The following is a 9121-nucleotide window of genomic DNA, read 5'->3' on the forward strand; positions in this document are numbered from 1 at the left end:
AGTGCTGTGGACTTGGCAAGCCGACCCAGACTGATAAAACACCTCAGAATGAAAATGCTGCCATGCAGGCTACAGTTGGCAGGTCTGCACTGTGTGTGCTGGAACTCAGGGCCTGCCCCGGACAAAGGTCTGTCTCATGCATCATCTGTGCTAACTGGAAAGTTCTCTGCCTTGCCTGCTGAAGACTGACAGTTTAAATGTTCAGGTCCATTGCTTGAGAGACACAAGGATTTAGAAGGAGATATCTAGAATTGTTTGAGATGAGGGGATCTTCTAAGGTCATATAGTCCAACTCAGCTGCAATGAACACAATGGACACCTACAGCTCCTTCCTCAAAGCCTGGTCCTGTTCTGATCTGTTCTGCTGCTCATATGCTCTAGGACTCTGGGTCCTTCCCAAGCTGCTGTCCTGCATCAGGTCTCCCTGAAGACCTGGGTCTCTATGCTCCATCCCACCTAGTGTCTTTTGGTCCTGCTTTATGCTCCCTCACCACCCAGTCAAGCAGGATTTATGCTGGAATGCAAGGTACAAAGGCTGTTTTACTTGGGTGTGTGGAAATAAAGCATTGCCAGGCTTGTCACTAACAAAGAAAGTGGGTCCCCTGGCAAGGGCCAAGGCTCAAGGACTTGCACTGGAAGGTAAAACCACAGCCATAGCTCTTTTCTTCCTCTGTCAATGTAAGAAATGTTTGAGCTTTATCTCAGACACTTGAATGCTCCCTGCGCTCCCAGCCTGTCTGATGGAAGTTTGTTCCACCTTGGACTTCCTGTCTGCAAGAAAAGGCTGAGCAGAGGTCACCCTCAAAAACATGGGTATCAACTCACCAGTGCTTGCATAGGAGGTCAGGAAGGCCCCCTATGAGCCACCCCAAGGCTCATGCTGTTCAAGGGACGTCATTTGTACTGGGGAAGGTATGCAGCAGAGCACATTCACGAATCTGCATCCAAAAAGTAATGTGATCACCTTGCTCTCTAGTCAGTGCATTCCAAGTGTTGCCTCACAGGGGGCTGGGCAGGCACACCCCAAAAGCACGGTGCAGCCATCCTGCAGCTGCCAGGGCCAGGAGGAAATCCCCTTACCTCGGGGAGTGCTGGGCAGCACACGTGTGAGGTAACACACGTTTCAGTTTTGCTGACTCTGCTTCAGAGGCTTTCAAGCTGTGGGAAACCAAGACACCAGCAGCAGTAAACCTGCAAGAGTACTTCATTCAGGGGCTGGCTTGACTCCGATCTAGCACGAGAGATCAATGGCAGTTTGGCAGAGCTGATGTGGGCTGCGAAACCTTGCCTGCGTTTAGGCCACAAGGCCGCTGTGTGGTTTTCTCCAGGAGCCTGGAGCAGTGCTGGGAGCCCTGAGGGCTGCGCGGGGCTGCAGGAAGCCTGGGCAGTGCAGTGAGAGGAGGCAGACGCGGCCTGGAGCGGGCAGAGCAGAGCCAGACAGAATGAGAAGGGGAATTTGCTGGTGGGCACAGGCCATGCAGGAATGTCACCTTGGGGGTACCCAGCAGCAGAGGTGTTGATGCTCTGCAGAACGTGCTGGCTGCTGCAGGGCGAGGCAGCAAACATCACAAGGTCTGTGGAGGGAATGAGGGATGGGATACCCTGTCCTCGCTGTGCTCCCGGTCCCTGTGGGCCTCAGAGACGGGATGCTCTGCCATCGCTGTGCTTTAGGCCCATGCCACAGGGCCAGGAGGTGCTGCCAATGAGGTATCGGATGCTCATCTCCATCAGGACCCCGTGTCACTGCTCTGATGCTGGCTCCTGCACAGCCTGTGGCACGATGTTTGGAGCATGATAGGGCAGAGCAGCACTGCTCAGCTGCACTTGTGCAAAAGAACTTCAAAGCAACCATAAATCAGCCTCTAAGCTGTGTTAGGGCCAGCACTGGCATGGATCTGCTACCTCCTATGGGAGTGACGAGTGAGCTGGCCATGACCCATTCCCACTTGGCCAGGAGACCAGGAGGTTCCTGGGAGAGCTTGGATCAGTCCCTGCCGCTGGGAGACTGATGTGTGTGGAAGGCAGCAGATGTCCATGTGGATACAGTGCTCTGAGACCAGGTTATCTGGGGAAAACATGTGGTGTAAGACGAGATTGAACAAAGAAAGACCTCAGCATGAGTTTCCCTACGGTCCTGCTGGATTCCCCAAGGTTCTGCTGATGGCATGATGTCTGTGAAAGGGGAAGAGAGGAAATTTTACAGGGAACAATGTCTCAGTGGTTGCTATTAGTTAGGCAAACCACCCCACTTCAGTGCAGGCCAGCTGAGGGTGCAGGACAAGAGCACTAGAGGGAAGACAAAACTCAAAACAGCACCAAATAAGAAAAATATTTATCTCCCTCCTTAAGCTGCTGTGTGGCTAAGAGACTAAGCTGGGATGTCTGTGGCACACCCCCCATTCTGCAGGGCCATTTGTGAGACACTCAACAGTTACCAGGCTGTGGCTTGTGCCTCAGCAGCAGTTCTTTACAGACCTTGATTTTGCTCAGTTTCTCTGTTAAGAGCTGGAAAGATTATGGGTTTTGGACCCTGTCATGGAAGACCTGGGCATGGCCCACACCAGACCTCCTCTCTCCAAGGGCTCTTATCTTTGCATGTTTGCATGACTTTGGAGCCCTGTGACCCGTGTTAGAAGCTCCCTGTGCCACTAAGCCAAAGGGTTTTGACTCAAGCAATACCAGCTTTCACAGCACAGTTTTGTGATCTGCTTGCAATCCTTTTGCCTGTGCTGCCCCATGGCCCATGGGACCTGCTGAAATCAAACCCTGCCAGAATGTTTCCCTGGCTGTAGCCTCTTGCACATCTCATTCTCGCACTATTTATATCACATGGAACAGCACATAGACACCACTGTCTACCAATAAAGGGCTATGCCAGCCCTCTGCAGTCTGACCTTACTTTCAGATACCTCAGCAACAGCTTAGCAGCCTGAGGGCACAGGGAAAACTCACGGCTGGCTGTGCTGTGCTAGTTTCCAGCACAGTTTCCAGCACAGACTTTCCACTGCCTGGCAGTGGGAGTGGGACCCAGGTCATCTCAGCTTTGTCCATGCTGGAGAGATGTGGCAGCTTCTGCATGAAAAATCCATTCTTCTGGTCTGTTGTGCAGCCCAGGAAATCATCCTACTGAGTAAGGTGCTGGCACAGAAAGGGATCAAAAGGAAGGCGTCAAAGGCTGAAATCGTATTAGGAAGTGCTGTGAGTCTGGGGAAAATCCCAGAGGTAGAAAAGGCTCAGTCTGGATGACTTTGGCTGCCAGCTGAGCTGATTTTTGTGCGTGGAAGAGCTGACTGGAGCTCTGCAGGGTTGGCTGCTCCCACATTCCCAGCAGCTCAGCCAGTTCAGCCAGCACCCCATTGGGCCTGCTGGCACAGCCTGGGGCTCAGCCTCTGCTCTACAGAAGAGCAGAGTGGGAATAGATTGCAGCTGCCATAGGCATCCTCCTGGAATGTGGCTGCTCCAGACAGAACCTTGTAGCTTCTGGGCCTTGAGGATACCCAGCCCCCACTTCTGACAGAAGATAGAGAGGTTTCCTGTGGATAGCCTGGCTTCTGCAACTTTCAGCCTGTTCTTATTTTTATTATTATTATCTTATTATTATATTTATTTCATTTATATTATCTGATTTATATTATCATATTATTTATATTATTATATTATTTATGTTGTTATTATTAATCAGCATTGCTATCTGTTGGGGTGCTTTTATCCCTCGTAGGGCCGGTCTTAGGTGGCATAGCCCCTTGTCCCACTTGGGTTAGTGGGATGGTCCATCAGCTGAAGCCAGCTGTAGTGGCAGAGACCTCTGCTTTGTGCTAAAGAGCTATTCCCAGAAGCAAAGAGTCCTGGGGATCAGATGATCCCTATGGGCTCTGCTGTGGTTCATAGTGGAGACAGGGCCACCATTTCTCTCTGGTGGCAGGAGGCTGCCCGGGTGGTCGGGCCTTGGTCATAGAGATCCCTGGACCAGCAGGGCATGGGCCGGTGGAGAGTGTGGTAAAAGCATGGCCAAGAGGACATGGAGCACGGTGATGTCCTGCCATGTGGAAGCACTGTCCAGCTGCCTACCAGGCCTCCATCCCTGGCACTGCAGCCTGCATTTCCCATCACGCAGCAGCAACCTGCATGAGGCTGCATGGCCAGGCTGGTGTGCCCTCAGGGTCCCCAAACTCGGCTAGGCTGAGGGCAACCTGCTCAGCCAGCTGAGCCCCACAGCTCTAGAGAGCTGATCTTGGAACCCGTGGGGTCCCTTCCTAGGGAATTAATGCAGACTTGTGTTTGCTGGGGGTTCTGAAGGCATCTTCCATTGGGGTCCTGACATATAAAGATGATCAAGAGGATGCCAGACTGTGGATCCTGCACAGCCGTGGGATATGTGACCCCTTGGCCCCATCCAGAGGCCTGCTGGTGAAGTTCTGAAGCCTGAAACCTGTGCAAAACTTTCATTACGCCTTTTGGTTGAGGTTTATTGGGCTCACCAGACCTGCACTGCTATGAAAAGCCTGGAGACAGCTGCAGGTCATAATAGGGGTTACACTGTGCCTGTTGTCTCTGCCTTGTTGTGCTGGTGGCCACAGGTATCTTATCAAGGAGGAAGCCAAGAAACACCTGCAACAGATGCCAGAGCCCCTGACATAGCTGAGCTCCATGCACATCCCTGCGTCATAGTGGGCTCTGCTCCCAGTCCTGCACAGCTGGCATGACTCTAGCATTCGGACTTCTGAGGCAGGAAAATATGGGGGTTCCGAAAAGTAATGTCTCCTATTTCATTATGCAGGCCCATGATGTCAGAGGTGGATGGAGGTGGGATGGAAGTAAAGGTTGGACCTTCCACCAGTATTCCGTAATATTCTGTTGCCGTGTGACAGATGGCAGCAGAAGGGCAGTCTGACAAAATGGCGTCTGACGTGGAAGTGCATATGAAGCAAAGGTGTGAAACTGAATGCTTGTTGAAATGTTGAAAAAATTGCACCCATTGACACTCATTGATGCTTGCTGAACATTTATGGAAACCAGTGAATGGTGTGGGTCAGCTCTACTGGTACAGGTTTTTATGAGTGTGACATGCGGGCTCTTGTTCATTTCTAGCAAAAATACACAACTAACAGTGGGACTACGTTGAAAAACATTGTTTTGTAGCTGAGAGTTTTGTCTAACAAATAGTAGTTTTGTGCTCTTTGTATCTGTTGTAGTTCCCATGGAGATAAATAGGAGGCATTTCTTTTGGAGAAACCTACATGGGTGGGCTGTGCTTGCAGCATCACACAGCCCCTAGGCACCCCTGCCCAGCTCTAGGCCAGCTGCCGGAGGAACTCGGTAGGACAGGAGAGGGGGATAGGCTTGCTCTGCAGGGCCGTGCACTGGCACCCTCTGATATATTCAGGCAGTGCCACGATGGTTGAGCTGCTGGCCCAGGAGCTTGGTTCTGTTCTGGCACAGGCTGGTGTCCAGCTCACAGGCTTCAGTGGGGCAGAGCTACAAGCTTTATTCTCCTGTCCTGCTCTGCTCCAGACTCTCAGCTTCAGCTCCCTGGGCTCAAACAGGGACTTGAGAGAGGCAGCAGGAGGGATTGTGTTTGGGCACGGCTTCTGCCAAGTGCATGTCCACAGGATGACACAGGCTCTGGAGCAGTGCAGCAGGGCAGAGGGACCTGGGACAGTCTTCTATCTGCTCCCACAGCCCCACAGGGACCAGCAGCCTGGCTCTGAGGGCCTAGCAAAATTAAAATCACTGTGGCAGAGTTTGGCTCTGTGAGATGGATCCGGGATGGTGAGGCCACCATCCCGGGGAGCAGCATCCTTGGCACCTGGTGCACAGCTGTGGTCTGCCCTTTCCTGGAAGTTGTGTTAGGATGATGCTGGACTTTGGTGCCCTGGGTTTGAGTTAGGATATCCAGACTGGCAGCGCATGTCCTTCCTGCTGTCCTGCCAGTGTCATAACCAAAATCAGCAGCTCTTGCCTCTCTGCACTGGGAAGGAGGTGGGGAATGGCCCTGGAAAAGCCAGGGATGTGCATTCTCAGACTGTGGGCTGACAGTTTCTGGAACAGTGAAGCAACTGTGCAAGCAAGGCTGAGGCCGAGTGCTCTGGGTGATGCCCTGGGTTGGGCCTGCCTTTTCATCTTGGGGCAGCAGAGAGCATGGAAGTGAGCTCTGGTCCATGTCCTGGTGCACACTCCCCAGTAGCTCCTGTGGGGCCACCTGGCACTGTCATCTGCCCTGGAAAAGTCACAAGAAACCTCTCCCTTCAGTGGTGGATAGTTGGGGCCTTCATACAAAAGAGAAGGATGGGGATTTGTTAGGATGGAAATGGAAATGAGGTAGGAATTGAATGGAATGAGTATGGAAGAGGTAGAGGGATGGGAATGTGGATGAGATGGGAATGGGATGAGATGGCATATGGGTGAGATGGGATAGGGATGGTGATTGCAGTGGGATTTAGATGCGAAGGGAGAGGTTTGATGTAGAGATGAAGAGAGAAGGGATAGGATAGAGGTGGGGAGCAGAAGAATGATTGAAAAAGGACTGTTGATGATATAAAGATGAGGAGAGAGAGGGGATGGAAATAGCGATGGAAAGGGTTCAGCTCTCATTAGAGAAATACAGGAGCTCCCACTAGCTCAGTCACACTGGTTACAAACAGCCATTGAAAGCACTGAATGCCTGTTTCTTCCCTTGCTATCCCAAGGGGCTGTGTGCTCAGCCAGCCAGCTATTTACCAGGAGGATTTTATTTTACATTTATTTTCCTAATGATTTAGTTGGCCCAAAAACTAGAGCAGTGAATTGTGACTGCTTGAGATTGGGTGAAAATCCACACAATGGCTGTGCACTGCAGTGTGGTTCCAGGGTGAGTCACTGAAATTGCATTTCAGGAGGAAAATAACAGTGAGTATGCAAGTTTCTTTCCAGGAGCATTGCATTTTCCCTGAACTGCGGTGTTTTAGAATGGTTTACAGAACATTGCTACATGTTTAAAAAAAAAAAAAAAGCGTATAAAAGGATGAAGAGAGCTGATGTAAAACAGTGTAACAGCTAAGGGAGGAAATAAAAACAGCATTTTTACTGTGACAGCACAGGGGCTTTAGGAGGGACCTGTGGGAATGAGCAGAGGAAACAATATCGAAATCCAGGGATGGGAGAAAATGGAGCTGTGGCCAGACGTGAAGTTCAGGGGCACATTGGTGGCCTTGGCAGAAAGGGCAAATGAGGAAGGAGTCCCAGAGAGAGACAGGAGTCCCACAGGCATCTCCTCATCAGCTACACAGCTCTCAGCATCTTGTTGGAGAGAACTTCAGAGGAGTGCAGCAACAAAGACAGGTGCATTGCTTGGGAGCTGCAGTGTGGCAGGGAGTCCAGAAAAGCAATCTTTTGATTGTCTGCCCATGGTTTCATTTCAGTCTTCCAGAAAGGCACGTGCTGCTTTGCAATGAGAAGAGGTGTAAAACACAGACCAAAGAAGCTCTGTTGTGAAAGGGCATATTTATAGTTCTTGTGGCCTCTTGCTCCAGCTTTCCAATCCACATAGTGCCAAGACTTCTGACCTCTGCAGTTGCTGTCACCCTTTAGCACGGTGCCCTAGTTCTGGGAGAAAAGGCCAGTAGGTCCCTGTGATGTATCCATAGGGCTCATATATGGAAGTATGCATCCCTTCATTGGGCTTGGCTTCACTTGGGGAGCAGCAAATGCCCAGGAGGCTTTGTGAAAGCCAGAGCCCTGGAGGATCGAGCCATCACTTCACCTCACTGGCTGCTGGGAGATGGTGACAATTTCTGGCTGTTTCATTCCTGCTCCTGCCCAACCACACTGTCCCCAGCCTGTTTTCTGAAATACTGCAGTTGTTCCACTCACCGGCTGCCGCACCTGTCCAAAGCCCCGTAGTGCAAGGGGACCTGTAATTCTGGGCAAGGATAGGAACAGTGAAAATCAGTCCGAGTACTGGCTGTGCCACTGCTTCTGCTGGTTGCTGAATAAGGTTTGGGAACCTGGGAGCCCACCAGGGCATGAATGTCTTTTAAACAGCTTCTTGAAGGAGGTGGCCGAGCTTTGGTGCTTGCCAGGAGCTGCAGAGTTTAAGATCAATTGTTTACATACCTGACACCCATTAAACAGGTTTTATAGGCTATAAGACAGCTGTGTGTTGTGCATTCTGATTCCTACAGATATGTGCATTAGCAGTGACAAATCTAATCAAGTGTCTGTCTCAGAGTGGAAAAACTACAAAGCAAACTGTGAAATGGGATGTCAGTGCAGCACTTCACATTGATATGCAACTTCTGCCTAACCAGACTTCCCCTGATCTCCTTAATTACAGTATGTTCTCATCCTGAAAACCAAGGATCACACTCCACAACAGCTCTCTGTAGCTTTCACTGCAGGGCAAAACCAGCTTGCTGCTTTCAGGGGCACATCCCAGTTTGTAAGGAGCTGGGTGAAGTCTGCTTTTGAGAACCTCCTTCAAACAGAGCTAAAGCCAACCTGGGGAGCAGCAGGCACAGACTGCAGGATGTGACCGAGTGAAATACTTGGTCTCCAGATTAGTTAACAGAAGGAAAAACTCAGTTCCAATCAACATGAAGTGAGATGTCTGAAAACAACCCTCAGGTTCAAGGGAGAAGATGTGGAGGGTCCAGTGCTGACTGGAGAAGAAATACACTGTCTGGGTGCTAGGGACAGATGGGGGAAGGTGTTGGAAGTCCTTCAGTCCTCAATTTGAAGGTCAGAAGAGCATTAGACATGGATCATGGACTTCAAGACGCTAAGGGGAAAGAGAAGGGCACACAGTAAGCTCACAACCCTGGATGTCTGGGTAGCAGACTTTGGCCTCTGAGGGTCTGCTTAGAAGAGTCTGCTCGGATAAGGCAGAGGGACCCAAGCAAGCTGGTTCATGTCTGAGGGTCACCTCCTCCAAGCTCAAAAGTGATCCATCCCTAAGAACAGGAAGTCAGGCAGAAGTGCCAGGAAGGCTACAGAGATGAACAGTCGTAGAAGAAAGAACAAAGAGCCTGGGCGGAACACTGAGACACTGTCTGAGCACCCAGGGATGAAGTTAGGAAGGCTAAAGCCCTAGCAGAGATGAATCTGAACAGGGATGTTGAGAAGGGCTACTCCAAGAACATCATAA

This window comes from Centrocercus urophasianus, unplaced genomic scaffold (genome assembly GCF_019232065.1).
Source record: "Centrocercus urophasianus isolate 14NV4802_14NV808 unplaced genomic scaffold, USGS_Curo_1.0 seq_60, whole genome shotgun sequence".
NCBI lineage: Eukaryota > Metazoa > Chordata > Aves > Galliformes > Phasianidae > Centrocercus > Centrocercus urophasianus.